This window comes from Quercus lobata, chromosome 4, assembly GCF_001633185.2.
Source record: "Quercus lobata isolate SW786 chromosome 4, ValleyOak3.0 Primary Assembly, whole genome shotgun sequence".
Classification (NCBI taxonomy): Eukaryota; Viridiplantae; Streptophyta; class Magnoliopsida; order Fagales; family Fagaceae; genus Quercus; species Quercus lobata.
In genome coordinates this window covers 45272762-45283683 of record NC_044907.1, presented here as the reverse complement: position 1 = coordinate 45283683, position 10922 = coordinate 45272762, and the positions used below count along the sequence as shown (strand labels likewise).

Below are 10922 nucleotides of genomic sequence, written 5' to 3'. Positions count from 1 at the left end.
ATAGTTAGATTATAAGATCTAATATTCACTCGCTCTCTTCTTTTTCACAATTACAGCCAAAAAAAAAAAAGGTTTTGATTCATACTCGCTCTCTTCTTTTTCATTATTACAAACTTACAATTGATGGATATGGTTTCTGGGTATTGCACAAAGCTTCTGAAAAGCTCACTCTTTTACCTTGTCATGCCTCTTTTCTGGAAAAAAGAAAGTGTTGGCTTCTAGAAATTCAATGTCGGAAAACTAGAATTTCAAGATAAGATGAGTATTTGGGTCGAATCAGGAATGGAGCCAAGACTTAGAGTTAAGGGGGACGACTCTGCTACTAACTGTGTGCGACAGCTCTGACTTTTGAGTCTACTGCTTTACTATTAGAGATTTTTGTTTAAAATTTTTCAGTGGCCAAGTTGTTTGTTCTTGGTAAAATAAATTGATTGGGCTTAATTTTTTTAGTTTTATTATTGATAATTTTTGATGTTGGGCTAATTTTTTTTGGGCTTGTATATTTTGTTTTAAATTTAATCTATTAATTTTTTATGTCCTTTAAAAGGTGAAAAATCCTAAAACTACAAAATTTTTACAAATTACTGATGTGGTGAGTGGTTATTGATAAATAAAAAGTGATGCAAGTGTACGAACCAATAAGAATCTACTATCTCAAAAATTGTATGAACATTGTAAAAACGTTTGTGGCTATAACATTACTCTCAAAAGAATTGATGGCATTATTAAGGGGGGTAAAGCGTAATTTTATTGAACAAAATTGCTAAAATTTGTACCTATTAATATAGTAATATTTAAATAAATAAAAAATAGGGGGGCCATTGCCCCCCCTAGTCCAATAACAACTCCGTCCGTGGGTCAAATGTTTTTGCTTAGTATGAAACATTTGAACCCTTGGTTGAAAACACCAGAAAAAGCCAACTAGTTAAGCTACAATACTCTTAGAAGACAAAAATTTACTTACGAAAAGGTGGCTGGATTTTAATTGTACTTTGGCCTATTATAAATATAAGATTTTGCAAAATACAAGTAGGCAGCAAATACAATTGCACTAAGTCCAGCAAGTAGCCAATAAAAATAGTCAAGATATGCCTGATTAAGATTATCAGCAAACCAACTATCTTTGCCATCCCCACCAGTCACCTCCTCAATGACAGAGACAGGAAAGCTACTTAAAAAATTCCCAACCCCAAAAATACTGATATAGAGGGCGAGACCCACACTTCTTAATTCAATTGGGAACTGATCATAGAAGAATTCTTGTAGCCCAACCACGGTGAAAACTTCCACAATTCCTGACAAAACATATTGAGGAAGAAGCCACCACACACTTATTGGAATAATCACATTTGGCATATCAACCATCCCAAATTCTTTCGCAGTTTTGAGCCTTTTTGTTTCAATTAAAGCTGCAATTACCATGCAAGTGACAGATAAAAGCATCCCAGTTCCAATTCTTTGTAGCATTGTGATTCCAAAGGGTTTAGTGGTGATAGATCTTGCTATAGGAACAAAAATGCGATCATATACAGGAATGAAAAAAACAATGGTCAGGCCAATAAAGAATTGTAGTGAAGCTGCCGGTATCTCAAAGCCAGGAAAAATTGTTCTATCAAGGGTAGCCCCTTGCTTGGTAAAGAAAGTTGAGGTTTGTGCAAATACAATAGCATAACCTAAGCTTGTAACCCAAATTGGAACAAGCCGAAGAATTGCCTTTGCTTCTTCAATCTCACTGACGGTAAATACCTTGCCTTGCAAGGCTTTGTTAAGGAATCTGTCACATTAGTGTATCCAAATCATTATGGGGATTAGATCTAAAAATGCAATTGAATTTTGTTTAGTTTAGTAAACCAAAATTGTTTCAACTAAAAGAAGGGCAAGACTTGTTCATTAGTTGGGAAACAGGTGGTATGAATGTTTTTTTTATTAGTTATATAATCAAAGTTCTAATAGTTTTCTAGAAAACTGTATATAAATCCCAAGCTAATTAAGTGGAGCATAGGTAAAATAAATGGTAAAATTAAGTAGAAAACTAGCTTTGGCAAACGGACAAGTTGATTGGGTTCAAGTCAACAATGGTTTGTACTAAATGGATTGCAAAACTTATAACCCTTATCCATCCTTTTTAGGTTCTAGTTTAAACTATTTTTTTCACATGCAAATTGAAAGTTCAAATATGTGTATAAAATACCCTTGAACGTTTAGACCCCCAATTTTCAAATTAACCTATTCAAGTTTTATGTCAAACAACTAGTATGCGGAAAATGAATATAAGCTATAATATAAAATTGGATAAACTATCTATGCCAAATTAAAATCACAACCCACAGCAGATAATAAAAGGCAAAGATAAAAGGGAAGGAAGATGTAAACACAAAGACAACACGCGATGTGTTATCGAAGAGGAAACCGAAGCCCTCGGCGTAAAACCTCTCCGTCGCCCTCCAAGCGGTAAACAATCCACTAGAAAATGTAGTTGGGATACATGGACAGCAATAGACCCTCCAAGCCTAATCTACCCAGTACACCTAAGCCCTCCAAGCTTCTTGCTCCAACGAGGTTGCACCGAACCTTTTTCTTTTCTAGCTTCCTGGATTCTGCTATTAGACTATAGCATCAATCAATGTAGATTGGTTCCTTCTTAACTGCTTCCCAGAAAACTAAACAGTCCTCTCACAGTGATGAATATGGTGAGAACAAGGTTTTGGTAGAATGCCTCTTAAGGATTTGACAATGGAGAGGAATAGAGTTGAAGAATTTGAAGAGACTCTAATGTATAGATTGTAGGTGAATCAATCTTGATTTTCTTTAGGATTTCTCTCTCAAAATTCTCTCTGGAAGCTCTCTCTCATTTGTGGGTATAAGGGGTATTTATACTTGAGTGAGAGGAGAAAGTGAAACGTCAAGATTCACAAAACAGGGGTGGCTCGCGGCTTGACCTTGCGACTTGATTGAGTCGCGAGATCCAGTCGCGAGATAACCGTATGACCAGTTGTCTTGTTTTGTCTTGTAGTATTCCAGCTAGCATGACTGTTCACCTTCTGGCACGCTTGACACGTGTGCTGTGTCTAGTGGCTTGAAGCCGTGAGCCACCCGTGAGAACAAGCCGCGAGTCTCTGTTTTCTTGCACACTCTTGAGCAATCAACACTCTATCTTACTCACTACCCTTACAACAAACCCACCTAAATACAGGGTTACTAAATGCTGAAATACAAGGAAATTTGGCACGGAATAAAGCCAATAAAATATTTGATTAAATTCAACCTTACAATCTCCCCCTTTGGCTATTCCGTGACAAAACCCTAAAACAGACTCTAGACTTAACATGTGAGTTGGGAACAGTTGAACAAAACTCACTCACACCTAACTCTAGAAGCTTTGAAGCACTTGAATCATAAGAACAAGAAACTCCTGAAACACAACAATACACCATGATCATTGTATGTAGAAAAGCATGAAATGCATATGAAACAAGTGTTGTGAAATTTTAAAATACTCGCAAGTGTACGAACCGTACCGAAGTATAGTTGGACAAGAACGAGGTCGAACCCACAGGGACTTGTATGAATGTAGGAAAATTAATTAAACCTTAACCAAATTAATCATAATCTAGTTTAAATAAAAATTGGTTGGTTGCAATAAAATAAACTAAGCAAATAATAAAATTAAGCAAATAGTTAAACTAAGCAAAGGATATAAAGCAATAAAAAGATGTAAACAATTAAGAGAAAGGAATTAAGGTTTTGGAATCCGCCTTGTAAATCATATCAGCATATATTTATGATCATTAATTTTTCCCAACTCACTACATGATAATCTAGAAATCAATCTTGCTATCATGGAAAATATCATCATTAAAACTTATGTTTAAAAATCTAAAGCATGTTCTTCTTCGCTTCTTAAGTATAAAACCAAATCATCAATTGTATCTGTAACCAAACAAATCACAAGATATATCCAATTCTAAAAATCAAATCATAAATTGTATCCATTGACAGACAAATCACAAGCGATATCCAATTTTATAATCAAGAATTGATAAACCAAGCATTCAATTAATTAAGACAAATCCTAAATCATGAGAAAAACATGATTGAACTCATATCTAGAATTCCATCTTAGTCAATTGATATGAAGTAAGAACAATTTAAATCATTAAAGAACAACTATTGTGAGAAAAATCAAATCACATAAATATTACTGATAATCCTTAACAAGGTTTCATCCTCAACCCTAATTATAAATTTAGCTACTCATAGTAATTGAAAGAAAACACAAAAATAAAATACTAAACATTAAACTAGACAAATAAAATAAAACTAACTGTCATGAAAGAAAACCAAAGAAGAAGCCGCACTCTCTATACATTCAGCCCTCAGCCCTAGCACTAGCCTCCGCCTCAGCCTCAGCCTCCATGAAATTTGCCCTAAAGAGCCCTTAAATAGGTCAAGGAATCCTATTACAAGTTGAATTCTCGTTTGGAGAAAATCCCAGATTTTTAGGCTTCACTTAACCGACTATTTTGGCCCATTTAACGTCAGAATTTGGACTTTTGGTAAACTACAAAGTTGTATCCCTTTAAGTTAACGTTCCAGCCCAACTTGAATCATCTCAATCGGACATCTGAACCGAAAGTTATGCCAAAAATACTAACTGATGTGTAGTCTGGAATCCTAATCCGAATTGGACTTGGATTTGGAGCAAATTTCCTTTGATTCCTTACTCCAATTGGACTTCAATTTAATTGGGTTCGTCTTTTCTTGAATTCATGCCTGGCTGAATGTAAGTTGGCTTGATTCAATTGGCTTAGCCCCACTTTGCATGTAAAGCCCTTGTTACCTACAACACAAAGATATTATATAATTAGTCACAAAATAACATAAAAGTAAGGCTAAATATGTAGATATGTGAGTACTTTATTGTATATATTTCATGCACATCAACAAGCTTAAGGTGATCAAGCAAAGATGAAGTGAAAAATCAAATCATGACTTGATTAACCAAGTAATCACCACAAGGTAGTGATCACAATGCTCATTCACACTTGGAATGAACACTTGAACATACAAGTTAACAAGAACAAATCAAGATACTTGTATGCTCAACACTCAACCAATGCATAATACACTAAGTATATGCATCTAGGAACAATCCTACAAGGGCACAAGAGTGACAGTACATAAAACAAAATGCAAGACATTTAAATAGAAGTACTGATTTAAACAAAGCATAAAAGGCTGCATTAAGCAAGGTACAAACCATAAAGCTTACAGATTATGCATAGAAATATAACCCTAAAAGCTTACATAAGCAACATGGGCACAAATCAGGTACAAAACACAATATATCCTGAATAACATCAATAATATATATAAAAGAGTAAACCAAGTTCAAATTATGAGTTAGAAACAAGAATACACCAAACCCACAGTGTATCAAACCCGTATAAACACTAAAAATCCAGAAACATAAACCTATAAGTTTAAAGGATAAGACTTAAAACAAAAGTATGTATGTACTCCCCCTATCACTATACACACTTTCCTTTGAACTTTCTCTCCCTTACTGAATGCTCTCCTCCTTTTTGGCACGAATAGCTAAAGGCTGTCGTCCAACTTTCGTTGAATAGCGTCTAGCTGATTCTCCATAGTCTCAAGACGCATTTGAACATGGTTGTTTGTGGAGTAGACAAGTGTCACAATCTCATTAATGCGTTTCTGAATATGTTCAAGTAAACTACCCACTCTATCAGTATGAGGATCAGTCTGTGCTTGCGAAATGCTAGCTTGTGGAACTTCAGGAATAACATGTGAAGTAGGTGTGGTATGTGCAAGTATCTCTGACTCAAGGGCAGATGGAGTAACCGAAGATATGTGTTCACTCTTTGGAGTTTTAGAGGAGTGACTTCTGCTAGCTTGAAGAGTGTACATGGAAATAGGACGCTGACGGGTCAACATTTTTCCATCTGTGGGAGGAACAATGCATTCACGAAGAATGAGCTTCATGATGAGACTGCAAAATGGAATAATTCCTCGAGCTGCAGTTCGAACCGCGGTTTTCCTCATGGTGTGAAAGATGTGAGCACAGATATCAATGGGGGCTCCTTTAATAAGATCACAAAGGAATTGAGCTCTCCCAAGATTTATGAATGTAGTGTTGGATAGTGGGTAGAGATTAGAGAACATGATCAACTTCAGTGTGGTCAGCTCTGGTGCAAACTTTACGGTGCTGATGGATGTGCTTGCATTGGATACTTCATGATCAGATCCTAGGATTTGTAGAATGTCTTGAATCTCTGGAGTTCGATCATCGTACGAAGTTAGATCCACATTCTGGGGTCTAGTGATGCCGAGAACATCGGCGATGGAGTTTGGGGAAACGCCAAATTCCTTTCCTCTGACCCAGAAAATAAGTTCAACTCCAATATCACTTGCATTGGAGAAGCATTCCTTAACCAGTTCATCCATTGGATCAACAAAGTTCCCAAACAAATTTGCCTAATCTCGTGGCTCATAGATTTGAGGAATAAAAGTGGTCCCTAAGGTGTTAAACTCCACCACCCGTTCCACTATGGGAGTTGACTTGTCAAAGATGTTTGAGTAAATGTGTGAGGTAAGCGGGGTTCTAAACCTCTCCTCATTGGAGTCTTGAGATGCTTGTGATGAGAGTTGAGTCCTTTTAGCAACTGGGGTTGCTGGATCATCAGCAACAATGTCTTTACCCTTAGAGGATCGACGAGACATCTGCAAGAGAATAGGCCCACAACAAAGAACCAAAAACAGCACCACACAAGATGAATATCAACATGATTCGATGCAAATAAGAGTGAAAACCAGAGATTTTAATACATAAATACAAACTTAAGACAGTTCAGACCCAAACAAACCTCCATCAATACTAAAGTGCACAATACGACAGGTGCAGCAAAATGGTGGAAGTGCAATAGAGCATAGAGAGACACAAATTCAAAAATAACTGTCAATGAGACAGTCTACCATGACCATGATATGCATACAAAGACAGCATTGGAACATTAAGAACGGATAGCATAAAACAGACCACATAAGATAGGAACATGGATAAAATTTCAAAATGAAAGATCAGAGCACCCAAAATAGAGCACATGGCAGTGAGACGCAACATTCAAAAAACGAAGTTGTTTTAAAGGAATACTTTCAAGATGCCATCACACACGTTATGTTATCATAAAAACACAGTAATCCAAAGCCCCAAGCCAACTTCAACACACAAACAAGTGAAAGGAGCAAGTCACAAAAATACCAAACCCATTTAACAAAAGAGTTTGAGAATCAACAACAGGCAAATATCAGAACAAAGAAAAAGCACATTGTGACCAATCAACATGAAAACGGATGAAATCAACAACAAACACAACAAGCCAAACCCATCAAACAAAGAGAGGAATGTTTCGAACACAGTATCTATCCAAATGGCAAGAAAAACATTCATGAAGCAGGGAAAATGAGATGAGGAAAACAAGACTCATACCTTTTCTTGATGATTTTGAGAAGAAATGAAGCACCAATGAAGTTTGAAAATGGGTATACGGAGTCTTTGGGAAGGAGATAGTTGAGAGAGAAGATGAATAGTCACAAAAGTTCGAGGGAAAACTGAAAAAGATTTAAAAACTGCCCCTATTTTTGCCAAACACGCGTTTTTCGCAACTGAAGTGAGTCGCCACCAAGTCGCCAGGTCAAGCCGCCAAAACACTCAAAGACAGAATTTTGAAAAAATTTTCTAAGTGTTTTTCGCAACTGGAAGGTCTACTCGCGAGAGAGTCGCGAGCTGAGCCGCGAAAATCTTTGAGTAACCTCGCGACTGGACCTTCCACTCGCGAACAAGTCGCCAAAAATGACCCGCGAACACGCGACTGAGTCTCTGTTTTCTTGCACACTCTTAAGCAATCAACACTCTATCTCACTCACTACCCTTACAACAAACCCACCTAAATACAGGGTTACTAAATGCTGAAATACAAGTAAATTTGGCACGGAATAAAGCCAATAAAATAGTTGATTAAATTCAACCTTACACAAATAATCATAACAACAATGATGAGTAAAAATGAAATTTGATCAAATTGTCTTTGTCTTCTTTTCAATACAAATAAGTGAACAAATAATGAAAACAATCATAAGTAAAAGTTAAAATAGTACCTAAAATTTTGAGTTTACGTCGTCTAAGGTTTACTAAACTAAAGTCTTCTAGGGTCAACTATGTTAAAAAAGAATCTATAACTGTACCTAATTAAAAAAAAAAAAAAAAAACTTAAAATGGAAAGGAAATAAAGAAAAAAGAAGAAGTGAAGGTGCAAAAACATTTTTACGCAAGATCAAAAAGTTTTTCCTTTGAAAATAAAAGAGCTGACTCGTTTGACTTACGAGTTGACCCAAACAAACATTTCAACAGTTCGGATTTGGGTCAACTTTTTTTTTTTTTTTACGAGTACAAAGGCCTTACTTATATTGATATTTTTCTTTCAGGTTCGCACGGCTTACTGAGTCCAAGTCCAATTTTACCATATCTGGTTGAAACCCATAAATAAATATTATCTCTTCAACAAGTTAACCTCCTGAACCCTTTTATATCATATTTAGATATAAACTTTCTATTTTATTTTATTTTTTTGGGACAAGAATACCATATTAAAGAGGTAGCAAGTCTTTTAAATAAAACTGAATATTGCTCTCTTACTCGAATTGTTCAGAGTTATGTTGTGGCAGGGTTTTGCAAGCTTCCTCTTCAATAGCTATTTCTGATGGTTTAGCCCGCCGATTCTTAATTGCGGAAACAAACACCTGACCAATTCTCACAAATGGGCTTTTCACCTCTTTGATACTATCTCGATAAGTTCTAGTACCAAGCAAGAAGACACCTAAGGCAATGACCATCACAACACACGGGATTCCAAATCCTAGATCCCAGCTAAGGTTTTCTTGTACATAGCTGATGATCAACATTGCCACAGAAGAACCTGCACATGATCCAAAATACCACCAATTGAAGAATGAGCTTTTGGCTCGGCATTCCACCGGATCTTCTCCATCAGACTAGTCAGCTCCAAAAGCTTGAACGCATGGCTTGTGTCCACCTTGGCCAACTGCTACTAGATATAGAGAGATGAAGAATAAATTCGCTTGGAGCTCGGAAGAACCTAATGTAACTTTGTTGGTGCCCATGTAATTAATAGAGGTATTGATAGAAGGATGCATAGTTGACATAGTCAACAAGCCCAGTCCCTGTGTAAAAAAAAAAAAAAAAAAAAAAAAAAAAAAAAAAAAAAAAAAAACCGCTAAAGTTTAAAATATAGTAATGCTGAAACATTTATGTTTGGTTGGGGAAGATTTAGTTCTGAAAGCTGATGCTCACTTGTTATAAAACCGTGTGTTGTTTAAAAGAAATTTTATTTCCATGAAAATATACTAGTCAGTAGTCTCTAGCAGAATTTTTGTATGCAAAGGCTTTTAAGGAACAAGACTGAGTCAACTTTGGCAATACTCTCGATCGATTGTGTTACTTTCACTGGTACTAGTAAAGGTGGGCAATTCTTACATGAGTTGGGATTGTGTCCTGTTCAGTGCATTAGTTGTACTGGACATATTAAGATGTGAATATATGTTCATATCTCAACATATCCAGTGCACTATACACTAGCATTAGTTGTACCGGACACATTAAGATGTGAACATATGTTCGTATCTCAACATATCTAGTGCACTATACACTAATGCGTCCTTCTTACATAACATATGTGGAAAAGTCAAGACCAGTTGTTTGTTAGGGTTGCTATAGGAGTTATTTGGAAATTGGATTTAGATCATGTGCAATACCAAGAGTATTGCACTTGATGCAATAGTAAGACACGACTGAGATTGAAAGTTTAAAAAAGAAACTTTCAATCTTAACTATTGAATTAAAGCAAGTTAAAAAGAAGTTGAAAAAAATTAAAAAGTTAAAGTTAAAAAATGAAAGTGGTAAAAATTAATGTAAGTAGGTGTAGTGTGATTGCACTCGGTGCAATACCCCAAATCCCATTAAACAAGTGCCTATGCACTTGTGCTACTATGAGATCTTTGCAACTTGCTAGTTTTTCTGCTATGAAATTAATATTTGACTTTTCTCCCACTTCTAGCAAGTGATGCTTAAATGGAATTTAGGGTAGAGAGAGAGAGAGAGAGACGCACCAAAATGTAAATGCAAGAAGCAATAATAATGGTGTGGTAGCGCCCCAGATAAGAATCAGCAACGAATGCTCCTAAAAGAGGAAGCAATGATGCCGTTCCTGTCCAAGTGTTGATGTTCTCGGCCGCAATGGCCGTTAACTACCCCAACTGCTCAGTCAAGTACATGATCAGGTTGCAGCTAATCCCATATTATCCACCGGAATGGTGACCGCAACTCTTTCTACAACTATGTTCCCAATCAATCTGTAAAGCATGCTTACTTTCTGTCCCTTCATCACCATCAAAGCACCTTTGATAATCTTCATGATTCCACTCTTTGATGAGTATGAATAGCCCAAATCATCCAATACACCTAAAGAAATTAAATTCTTTCTAAGATTTGGAATATTGTAATCTTCATAGTACCAATCCCAATAACCGGGCATGTAGCATCATTACCCATTTGGACCATACCACTATTGTAAGGCTTATACGTGTCAAACCAATCTTTCTTTGGAGTCATATGATATGAGCATGTTGAATCTAAAACTCAAGATTCCAATAGAACATTGTTACCTGATGAAACTGAAAGTAAATCTGCACCGACTTCACTATCATCTGATGTTTCTTTAGCAACACTAGCTAATTCTAGGGGCTTCTTTTCATTCTTCTTCTCCTCTATATGCTCTTTCAACTCTTTACACTGATTCTTGTAGTGCCCTTCTTTACAATAAAAG

General features: G+C 36.1%; 1 pseudogene; it reads right to left on the bottom strand.

The window, feature by feature from the left end:
• Positions 1–981: 981 nt before the first annotated feature.
• On the bottom strand, positions 982–10631 carry LOC115985290 (annotated as a pseudogene).
• Positions 10632–10922: the final 291 nt, after the last annotated feature.